General features: G+C 40.9%; 1 long non-coding RNA gene across 2 annotated transcripts in view; it reads left to right on the top strand.

The window, feature by feature from the left end:
- The first annotated feature begins 6,600 nt into the window (after positions 1 to 6,600).
- LOC131348110 (uncharacterized) overlaps positions 6,601 to 9,180 on the top strand; it is a 32,982-nt gene continuing 30,402 nt past the window's right edge. Inside the window, exon 1 of one of the 2 annotated variants that reach the window (XR_009203888.1) lies at positions 6,601 to 6,736. This is a non-coding gene — a long non-coding RNA (uncharacterized LOC131348110). Of the gene's footprint in view, positions 6,741 to 9,180 lie in introns of both variants that reach the window. The other variant, XR_009203887.1, reaches the window with a different exon arrangement.

Here is a 9,180-nt window from a genome sequence, read left to right as displayed (position 1 = left end):
TGCAGCTCGCACCATGCCACAAAGCTCCTGGTGTCTTTGAACACTTTTGTTCTTGGGCTCGGTGAATCTGTGAGCTGTTCAGCAAGCCCCTGAAGCGTGTAAATCAGAGGCGAGGCGAGGCGAGCGCCGAGCGGTGTGCTTTGAGGAGCCGTGCTGCTGAGATGATCAGAGAAACAGGACTCGGGCTTGGGAGAGTCTCTGCACTGGCTCAGACGTGCTGCTCCAGGCTTATCGTCGGAAGCGAGAGGAGGAACACAGCCTCGAACACAAACACTGCCAGACTCCCCTCTGCTTCTCTCTGTTTAAACTCTTTAATGAGCTTTCTGCCTAATGACTCCCCAGCACCCCGACCAGACAGACAAATCCTTCCTCGCATGTTTCAGCGCGGATGGCTCCCTCCTCCAGATTTGTCATCTTTTTGTTTCTCTCTGGCTCTTTTTAGACGTGGAAAGGGCCGTGAGAGCATCGACATGACTCTTTCTCAATACAATGCTGAATAACAGAAAGACAGAGGACACATATACACATAAAGATGTATGTGTATGTGTATATACACAATATTTACAAAATTTTGCTGATGGTACGACATATCCAGATCTCCAAAAAACCAACGCACATCTGTTCTCAGGTGTTTATATTGTAAGTTGTTACATTCAAGTTCCATATTTTTCTCTTCTTCTTCTTCTTCTTCTTCTTCTTCTTCTTCTTCTTCTCCTCCTCCTCCTCCTTGTTTTTCTTTTCCTTCACTTCTTTATCAGCTATCAGCAATATGGTAAAAAAAAAAAAAAAGGTATCTCAGGTATGATGAAAGTGAAAAATGCTGAAATGCTATATTAAAAATAATGTAAGGAAAATATCAATAAAATAAATAAACAAATAAATAAATAGGGTGTTTTTTTGCTTATTTGCTTTAGTTGTTTTTATTATTTTTTCCCATTTTTTTTCAAATATTCTTACTGCCAATTATTTTCTTTTGTTTGTTTTTTCTTCTTCCTATAATAATAATAATAATAATAATAATAATAATAATAATAATAATAATAATAATATTTGTTTACTACACCATAATGGCAACATGTTTTAAATAGTTAAATAATTAAATGAAATTCCACCAGATAGCATTTTCTACCTATTTATTTGTTTGATTATTTGTTTAAAAGAAACACTAGCTAACATTTGGCTCCTTGTGTCCTGTGGGTTTTTAGCCACTGATTAGAAGAATTTAATCTTAAGCTTTTTCCTGGCTCTACACACAGCAGATCCAGAACATAAGCTAATTATAAAACCCTTCATGGTTTTCTTCTGTATTTTGGAACAGTGTAAGCTGGGACTGATGGAAAGTGAGAGGTATTGAATTTGCTTGTTTAAATTTAAAATTCTGCTTAAAACAGGCAGATGGAAATCCAGTAATAAACCAGACATCCATGTCCTTTCTTTATATAATCCTCCACCACATGCCAGCACATGATTCCACCCTAGAAAGTACCTAGTTAACTCTGAAGATCTCCCAATGATGAGCATTAATCTCTTTTGGTTAGAAAGTCTTCAAGAAAACAGGGATTCTGTGTGTTCTGTCGAGCGATTTAATACGACTTCTGCTCAATCTCTCATGCTCTTGCCACCTTTCTTTGGCTCACTGCCCTCATTCGCACTTTCCTCTTCCATCCTGGTTGTCATTACAGGGTTTGAGGAGAAAATCGCACCTTTGCGAAGATCCAACAACATGGAGTTTGTGGTACATTTTTGGAGAAAATCACTATGTATCCCTATGTATGTACTTTTACCCCAATTCTTTCTTTTTTAGGATATTGGCACTCACAGGAAGAGGATAAACAGGAAAGATACAGGCAGTCACTACGGCTCACTGGAGCACATTTTCACTGAAGGTGTTGATTAATTTTTTTCTGTTACAGCAGCTCTGACAGTAGTGCAGCTGCAAATCACAGGTTTATATTAATAAGATTTCTGTGAGGAGACGGTTACTTAGCGTTTATGGAAGGGCTGTATTTATTCCGGAGGATGATGGCTGACAATAAGGACATTGCAATTCAGTCTTAAGCTTTTGAGCTTCATTTGATCAATCCGTTCAGTCGCTGTCCACAGATGACATGGACAAGAAGTCTGCTTCACTCAAAAGTTCCCAGAGTGGCAGCTTGGTGGTAGTGGGGCTTGATCCCTATCAGTTCCCCAGAGCTTTAAACATTAAACCACCACTGCCCTCAAGAACCACCATTGCCTTTAATAGGCACCATTTCATCCAATAACCACCACTGTCCCCAAGAACCACCACTGCTCTCAAGAGCCAGCGCTGTGCCCAAGGACAACCATTGCCCTTAAGAGCCACCAATGCCCCCAAGAACCACCACTGCCCCCAAGAGCCACCACTGTCCCCAAGAGCCACCATTGTCCCCAAGAACCACCACTGCTCTCAAGAGCCAGCGCCGTGCCCAAGGACAACCATTGCCCTTAAGAGCCACCACTGCCCCCAAGAGCCACTACTGCCCCCAAGAGCCACCACTGTCCCCAAGAACCACCACTGCTCTCAAGAGCCAGCGCCGTGCCCAAGGACAACCATTGCCCTTAAGAGCCACCAATGCCCCCAAGAGCCACCACTGCCCCCAAGAGCCACCACTGTCCCCAAGAGCCACCATTGTCCCCAAGAAACACCATTGTTTCTAAGAGCCACCGCTAGCCCCAAAAGCCACCACTGTCCCCAAGAACCACCACTGCCCTTCAGAGCCATCACTGCCCCCAAGAACCACCACTGTCCCCAAGATCCACCATTCCCCTCAAGAGCCACCACTGCCCTCAAGAGCCACCACTTCCCCCAAGAGGCCAGTAAGCAAATGTCTGTTGAAAGCTGCCATAACACAATTAATAACAAGTTATAATTAAGCATTGTGATCACTGGGTAATTGCTGAGTTATTTAAATAATTAAACAGAGATTTATTCCTTTCTAAATAATAATCAGACAAATTCAGGTAAAGCTGGCAACTCTACATGCATAGCTTTCCTTCTTATGCAAGCTCCATGTTGATCCTACTAGATGAAAGCACAGGCAATATACATGATAGAAACATCCAGACTGTAAGCTCTTATCACTTTCATTTCCGTCATCACTCCATCAGCCTGAAAAAAAGAGAAGTTTTCAGTTTCTCTTTTCTCTCTAGCCAATTTAAGACCTGTGTGCAATCTCTCATCCTCTGACACCTTTCCTTTCACCCCTTACCACCTTTCTTTAACTTGGTGCCCTCAATTCTCCCTTTCCGCAGCCCACCGTTTGTCATTAGAGGTTTTGGGGAGAATCTCACACCTATGCAAGGTGCCACGACTCAACAAGGTGGAGTTTGTGGGGTATCGCTGAACGAAATCTCTAAGGGTCTCTCGGCAATCAAGACCTTATCTTTTTCTTCGATCCAATTTGCGATGATGCCAAAGATATCAGCAGTACAGGAATATACTGAAGTGTTCTGTACACCACTTGTTTTTAAGGCAGCTCTGACTCTGATGAGAGTCGATGGAGCTTCGTGGCAGTTGATTGGCCGAATCATGTGTGCGAGCACAAGACTGCTGAGCCTGCTGTCTTAGATCAATGAGCAAGAAAGTGAGAAGACAATAAGAAAGATTCAGCAGGAGAAAAGAAAAGACTTAATAGGACAAGAGCACACTATCTGAAGTTGATAAAAGAGACTTGCCTGAAGGACTTAACTAAAAAACTGAAGTACTTTTTATCTAAAGAAAAATAGCTTTTTTCAGGAAGGTATAGTAAAGAGAAAAAAATATTAAAGCATCTCGCAACCTCTTTTGGCTCTAAAATATCCTGAAATAGCTGAAGGTGGTGTTCTCAATTATAGATCCAGTAGATCATCGTTAATCCACTAGGTACTGGAGGATTGCTGACATGTTCCTGTCTCAAGTGAGCTTTGTCTAAATGTAGATGTACAATTCTGTTAACTTCCTAGAAACAGACCTTTAAAGAATTTATGTATGAAATATATTATGTGGTGTCCATCTCAAACCAATATGAAGCCCCAGAAAGGGTAGAAGGAGCGCCTACTTGGAAGGATGAAGCCCTCACTTGGTCAGAAGAAGTACTCTTAGCTGAAGCAGTTCCTGTCTGAGTGTAATTTGGACAAAAGAAGCCCACACTTGTAAAGAAAAAACCCACACTTTGGTAGGAAACACTGGCTGGGGAAGAAGAAGGCAGATGAAAGACCTGCTTGGCAGACTCTCAGAACTTTATGCTTTAGCATTAAAAAAGACTTTGCTTGGGTGAAGGAAAATCACCATGGGTAGAAGAAACTACTCCATTGTGCTCCTGCAAAGGTGAACAGAAATCAGAGCTACAGTAAACTTACCTACCAGAAAGGAGTCTTTACTTAGGCAGAAGAAGCCTATTTGTAGACCAAGATCCTGAGTGTATACCTGTGATAAATGCAACCAGTTCAATAGCAGGTTGCATAAGTAACCAACTCACAGTCCTTTGAGGTAGTTTGTTTTGAAATAAGGAAATCATTCTAAACATTATTATGATAAATAGATTATTTCATTCTACACATTTGAGGAACCTACTTCCTTTCAGAGATATTCAAATACTTCAGCAGGCTGCATTTCAAATAAATGTAGCTGATAGCCTCGATCAATCTGAGAGCTTCAGGTGATTTATATGACACCCATTCACAAGAATCTTGGGAATAATAATCCCACTGAGATGCAAACACAAAAGCCCTTACCATGTGCTGAAGCAAACAGTTAACCACAGGGAGAATCCCATAATGATCTACAACCTTTCCCAATGCCATCTGGAAGCAATAACACGGCACCATATGTCCTCCAATTTATATTCATATTGAATATTAGCAGATTGAGAAATAGTCAGTGGAGCAGGTACTTCATCATGGAGCAACTGGAAAAAAGTTCAGACTTTTATTTCTTTATGAAAGATATGACCACAAAAAATATATAGAAGGAAGAAATGGATACATGCCAATGTAAATGTTACTGGAATTTTCTCTGACCCCTTGTTGACCCCCAATATACATATGAATGGGTGACAAAATTAAGGAAAAGCCGGTGTGGGGTTGTCGACAGTCCGATCACGTCCAGCACTGACATTCACAGTCACCTGAAGGACAGATTCTTGCACCTATATATCACACTAATGCAGCTCCAACCATTTAGACCGATAATTTGAAGCCCTTGACTGGGCAGAAGAAGCCCGTACCTGGGAGAAAAACACCCTTGCATGGGCAGAACATGCTCCTATTCAAACAATAATATGCTGGAATAAAGAAGCCCATGATTGCACTGGAAACTTGGACTGATGTAGCCCCGGTTAGGCAAAAGAAACCCCCACCTGGGTAGAAGAATAAACACTAAAATCCGTCTCTAATGTTAAGCTCTAGACTGGGCAGAAGAAACCCCTACCTGGGAATAAATCACCCTTGCATGGGCAGAACCAGCTCACAATTGGAAAAGAATAAGTTACTTTTGAGGGACTTGTACTGAATAAACCCCATCTTGGGATTTGTTAGAAGAAGTCCCACTTGAATGGAAGAAGATTTGCTTGTAAAAAAGAAATCACCAATTGAATGAACACTAGTATCTAGCTCAAACCCCTCAGACCGATGATGTGAAGCCCTAGACTAGGCAGGGCAAACCACTCCTTGGTGAGAAGGAGTCAGTGATTGAAACAGATGGAATTCCCTCTGAGGCTGAAGATGCTTGGACTGAAGAAACCCCCAGTTGGGCAGAAGACAACCCAACTTGGGTCAACAACTTGGGTCCCTACTTGGGTGCAAAAATGCATACTCTAACTTGACTGTAAACTGAGTAGAGAACATGACCACTCGGTGGAAGACGTCTCCAGTTGAACGTAAACCATCCCTACTTGGGCGGACAAAGCCGGAATAAGAACAGAAAAATGTTTGCTATTATGTTTTTGTCAGAAGGGGAGGAAGAATACTCACTAGTATCCAAGTCTAACTCAGTGTAACAATGTGAAGCACTAGACTGGTCAGAAGATCCCTATTTGGATGGACAATGTGGGTGAAAAAGCCTCTGCTTGGGCAGACAAAGCCCTAGTAAGAAAAGAAGAGCAGCTTTTTTTCCCACAACACTTATTAAATGCAACCACAATTTGAAAACACAGAAAGTCATGCTGTCTATGCGAATGAAGATCTTCTGCTTTTACTCTTGATCCAAAATTGAGGTTCTGCTCCCATCCAAGGAAGCTGAAAATGAAAACCCACCCAGTCTGGCCTTCACACTCAACCACACCTCTGCATTCAATTTTGGGCATTTGTGGGAAAACTGTAGTTAGATATTATTATTATTATTATTATTATTATTATTATTATTATTATTATTATTATTATTATTAGTATTAGTATTATTATTATTATTCCTGGTCTTGCAGCTACAGCAAGATGTGCAAAGAGAATGCACCACTTTCATCCTTCCTTTTGAGCACTGTGTGAGGAAGAAGTGTAAGGAATGTAAATGAAAGAAATGCCAGGCATGTGTTTATCCAAGCATCCAAACTCTCTCTTCTTCTTCTCCTCCTCCTCCTCCTTCTTCTCCTCCTCCGACGAGCGGCTGGAGCATCGTTTCGGAGAAGAATAAGCTGACCATGACGGTGAAGGAAGACTGCCTCCCATCTCCACGGAAACAGAGGTGCAGGGTTTTTCAGCGTAAACAAAACAGCAAGCGAAAGAGCGAAAGATGCAAAGCTGAGTGAGTAGGTGAAGGGCGGGGAGCAGGGGGGGGGGGGGGGGGTTGGGTTGGTGCGGGTATGGTGGTCTTATGACTGAGTTGATGAGCAGCTGGAGAATTTCTAATGGCTCTGGCTAAAAGGGTGATGAAGGTCACTGTGACATTAACTGTAATTCTTTGAAACACTTGTCATTGTTGATGAAGCTCTGTGTGTTTTATTAAGATTCAGTACTCAATTAATACAAAAGGATCAGAGCACAGTTCAATCTTCTTTTGTGCTCTGGAATCTTTTACAACATGACAAAAATGATAGCTAGATAGATAGCTAGATAGCTAGATAGATAGATAGATAGATAGATAGATAGATAGATAGATAGATAGATAGATAGATAGACACAGCAGCTTAGTCTGTGAAATTTGACCCTGCTTAAAACTTTTCTACATAAAAAGAGTAGGATGTCTCGACTTTCAGGATGAATTCTGCTTTATTGGATGCTTAGACATGCTACGTTTCAGTTCCAGAAATAACTTTGAGGCAGAAAGCAGTGAAAAGCCGGAATGAAGGTTGTTGACATTTCCCTGCACTCTCAGCTAAACAGAGAACAGTGACGTTTCCTCCGAGCTGCTTGTAAATGGCCGAGTCTTGCTGGTTTGCATATTGTGTGTATCTTCGACTTTGGTGTGGTATTCTGCTGAGAGAGAGCTTTGTTTGTTTGCTGCATCGCTGAGCTAAGCGCATCTTAATTGTTTTTTTCCTCTTTGTTTTTTCCCCCCCAAATGTTTCCACCATATGTCCCCTCGGTGGACGATGATGGATGCGCTTTTAGCTGGAAAGAGTCCGATCTCTGGGTGATAAAAAGGAAGAACTGAACTACAGACTCAAGCTTTACTGTGGCCTAAATAGACCAGAAACACTAAATACACCTAGCATACGGATGGCACGTGCTAGTCCCAGTGCTTCTGGTGATTAGCCTGGGCACAAATGTTCCCCAATAATTAGTTTTTTTCACTTTGTGCAAGCTTTTTGCCTACTTCAGCAATAGTATAGCTTGTATAAGTAAACAAGGCTTCAGCATAAAGTATTCATATATTTATCATTTCAACAAACTACTTTTTAGTGAGTATTAGGATTGAAGGTCTTGAGTAGGAAAAGTACTACATTTGGTTCTGATTCCTCATGGTTATGACTATTATTTTTAATTTTTTTTGACTCAAGCTTTCTTCTAATTAAGTAATCATTAAGTCTTTGATTTTCGAGATAAAAGGTGTCTATTTTTCTTAAATTGGCTTGACGAGAAAGGAAATTCTCGGTACTCTCAGAGCTCTTATTCTAAATTGGAATTTCAGAAGTCATACAATTAATTGCTAAATCGGCAGAACGTTCTGACCAGGTCAAAGTCCATGCTAAAATGACCTTTATTGCATTATTGACTCTATTAAATCTCTTTAATTAGAAAGCCACTAAGCCACGTAATGCACAGTAAAAGGTTGGATGTTGAGCATTCATTCATAAGACAAGTTAATTATTCAGCTGTTCTGCTCCCAGATCTTAAAGAATATTGTGTTTTTCTTGAAATAATCCTTCTCCTTAATGGATAATTGAGGGTCGAGTACAGGCATGGTTAAGTGTAACCTTCAGACAGACGGTTGTATTTGACAGGGAAATTGTCAGAGAGAGGCGAGAGGAGAGCGAGTCTGGTTCAGGAGAGATAACACCGGACCAGTGAAAGCCAGAAAAGTACATTTGAACTCGCACACCGGCTTTGGCTCAGAGATACACTACAGACAAGTTCAGTGGTTTGGAAAGCCAACTGTGTCTCTTAGGTTTCTTTTTGCAATCCTGTATGCACAAAGAGCAGCTTAAGAGCGACTCTGGCGAGTGAGGAACTTGAAGCACTTCACTGGGGATTCAATAGGCAGGGGCTTTAAAAAAAAAAAAAAAAAAAAAAAACTTGGAAATTGGCTTGCACAATAACGGAGATCTTTCTGGAACACTGTCAGATTAACGAGCCACTGGATTTAAATCAATCAAATACTATTTCGAGATGTCTCAGTAACATCTAACTAAAACCCTGAGCACTGATCCTTCCATGGCCTGGTTTGGTGGATGAAGCATCTGCTCTGGTAGGAATCTATTAGCATCATTCATTTATTATAATAAACTTACTAGCAGAAAGTGTGAGCAGCGTCTGCGTGACTTCAGGTGAAACGTGACAACTGTCTGATGAGAATTACACCAAAGTCGATTTATTCTTGTGCTTTTCTTGCCATGGAACAAATCAGTTATAAGCACTTATAAACACTTATAAACACATAAATCAGAAAGAATAAACTCTTAGATCCCTTATAAACATTTCACCTAATCTGATTTACATTAAAGAGTTCTTAAGGTAAAAATTTGTATTGCAAAATGAATTTTCCCATAAGAAATAATGTAAATGCAGATAATCCGTTCCAGCCGCCCA

Source organism: Hemibagrus wyckioides, linkage group LG28 (assembly GCF_019097595.1).
Source record: "Hemibagrus wyckioides isolate EC202008001 linkage group LG28, SWU_Hwy_1.0, whole genome shotgun sequence".
NCBI lineage: Eukaryota > Metazoa > Chordata > Actinopteri > Siluriformes > Bagridae > Hemibagrus > Hemibagrus wyckioides.
This window is presented reverse-complemented; position numbering and strand designations above follow the sequence as displayed.